The following is a 2,913-nucleotide window of genomic DNA, read 5'->3' on the forward strand; positions in this document are numbered from 1 at the left end:
ACATCCTCCACCTAAAGGTACTCAAAAATAATTGCTTTTGATGGTTTTAGTTGTAATGAAGGGATCTTTTTAGATGTATGTTGTTACTGCTACTGTATGAAGTTGCTAGTCTATATACGAATATCAATAGAGTCATTTCACATAGGGAACGGTGAATGACAACACGTTTTATTGAATTGTGATAAATAATAAGCCAGCAGGTAATATAGTATTCGAGAAGCAGATACATATTGGAACAAGCATATACTAGTAATTAAACCCATACAAGGGAATAATTAGTTAAGATCTACCCTTACTTAGGGTGAAGATCAATATAATCACTTGGACCATAGACCTCAAATAACTCAGCAAAAATTCCATTCTTCCTTCTTGGGTTGCATCCCATGTCCCGACATAGGTTATCTTTGTACCAGTTATTCAAAAGTCCAATGCAGAATGCATGGAATCCGCCATGAGAGTACCGCTTCATGAACTTCTCCCATTCTAGGACATCCCTATGCATTGCTTTAATACTCGGTAACCTAAATCCACCATCCATGAAATGTGCTAGCCACTTGGCCCGTAGTTCTGAGGTGTGGAGATTTGCATAGCTCTCTGAATATCCGATGACTGCGAGTTGTGGAATGTTGGGATGTACACAATCCCTGTGAGAAAATGTATACCAAATAAATTAGAAACTTTTCAGAGATACTTGAAGTAAATAAAATAATGAAAATCGGTGATGACCTGTACAGTGATAGAGTCATGGATGTTGAGCCACTCAAAATACTCTGGAAGTATTTCGATGTGAACATGCTCTTGATATTTTGGTCGCCATTGAATCCTGTTCCGAAGATAACTATGTCACTCTTTACCAACGTAGATTCACCTTTAACTAGCACACCTTCTTTGCAAAAGCTGAAGGTCTTTGACTTCTCAACCAAGATGCTGCCTTCCTCTAGATTCTTGTAATGATCCTTGGGTGCAAGTTCAACCCAGCATCCCACCATCCCCTCAAAAAAACTATGGTCGGGAACCATGTCATGCTTCTTCATTGTAATGGAGTAGTAGCTCTCGGCGAACTTTGAAAACATCAACTTCTACTCATACACAAAACGAGGATAGACTTGTTAGGTGTTAAGTCTAAAAATACAAACATTTACACTTTAAATAATATTAAGGTTGTAACTTGTATAAATAAAGGCAAAATGTTGCCGTACCAATGGAGTCAAGATGGTAGCTAACAAGCTAAGGAAGAGGCCTTCGCCAGGCTTATGAATAAGGAGTTCACCGAACCGAGTTAGATATAATTTTGATATGTCGATACCCCAAGCATAGAAGTCCGGTAAGACCCATTGCTTGGTTCGGACAACCATTGTGCATGGTTTCTCAGTACCTAAAAAAAAATAAGTCATGCACATATTATATTAGTGAGGTTTCATTTTTTATGCCGCAAACTATAAAATGAATACCATATAAGCATTATAGACAAGGCACATAAATTTCTTAATTGGAATGATGAACAAAAATGGATATACTAATGCTTCGGTGAACACACTCTAAATATGATATATTGTCCTTTGTGTGAGCAAAATGAAGTTTTGTTCAAAATGAAGCATTGCACTTTTGTACCGTTCAAGCTTGCACATTCATTAGCGATGTCAAGGGCCGAATGTCCATAGCCAATAACAGTCACACGCTTGCCCTTGACCATCTCCTTAGCTTTCTGACTACCCATTTTGGAATAGTCCATGGAGTGGATCACTTTTCCATCAAATGCTTCCGGGCCTTTTCCAGGAGGCAATTTAGGTATGTTGGGAACATTGCTGAACCTTCCAATACAAAGAATCACAAAGTCTGCCGTGTGTACCTGGAGGAAGGAAATGAAAGTTTACGAACAATCCCGTATGTGAAATTTTTTAACTAGGAGCGAAATTTCTAGCAGTGCTAGTTCTTTAGTCTTTACCTGCACCTGACCCTGGGCGTCGGCCACCGTGAGGCGCCACTTGCCGTTGCCAGAGCCAAATGCGTCAGCGCAGCCAGCCCACTCGTCCCACGCCGCCACCTCCTCCTCGGCGACACCGACGTACTCCATCCCGGCAACGCGGTGCCCGAATCGGATGCATTCGAGCACCCCGAAGCGGCGCGCGTAGGCATTGAGGTAGGCGGCGACCTGGCGGTTGTTCGGGAACTCCTCCGTGACGGAATCCGGCCACGGGAAGTCCGTGTACTGGTACATGGTCCACTCGGTCTGGAGCCTGGTGCAGTCCGGGGTGTGCGCCCACACGCCGCCAACGACGGTGTCCGCCTCGAATACCACCGGCCGGCACCCGCGCTCCAGCAGGTGCTTGCACGCCGCCAGCCCACTCACGCCAGCGCCTGATGGCCACGCTCTTGTTCTCCATGCCCATGCCCATGCTTGTGTTATCCATCGATCCGCCGATTTGTGTGTATATATAGCTGCTGGGCGATGAGAGAGAGAGAGAGAGCAAGGTAGAATTGTCCGTTCCAAATCTAAACAAGAAAAATATGAATTAAAGATTATTCAACTGCTGCTACTGTATCCGTCGCCGTCGTTGTGCTCGGCGCATTCATGTGGCGACATGGAGCCAAAATTTTCTCCACGTTTAAGGAATGCCACGACACTCACATGACATTGACGGATGTTTGGCTGGAGTATTGTTCCGGATGAAATCTGGACCAGCTTCATGGATACCAGCACAAGTGGTTACTTAACCACAAAAAATAATATCTTTGGTCGACGGCTGAGAAGACTGGGTGGCTGCTCAATTAAACTCGTGTATTTGCAAAGGAAGTCACCGGCCAGTCTTCTGGTACAGTAATCCTACTCGTGTGTCCCACGGGCACTATTTCTACGTAACTTCTCCTTGCACGCTTAGCTTGGTGCCCCCACTAGACAAATCACGCCACACA

The 2,913-nt window shown here is 44.3% G+C and overlaps 1 pseudogene; it reads right to left on the reverse strand.

The window, feature by feature from the left end:
- Positions 1-212: 212 nt before the first annotated feature.
- Positions 213-2,396, reverse strand: LOC123162456 (probable flavin-containing monooxygenase 1; annotated as a pseudogene).
- Positions 2,397-2,913: the final 517 nt, after the last annotated feature.

Source organism: Triticum aestivum, chromosome 7B, assembly GCF_018294505.1.
Source record: "Triticum aestivum cultivar Chinese Spring chromosome 7B, IWGSC CS RefSeq v2.1, whole genome shotgun sequence".
In the NCBI taxonomy this organism is placed as follows: Eukaryota; Viridiplantae; Streptophyta; class Magnoliopsida; order Poales; family Poaceae; genus Triticum; species Triticum aestivum.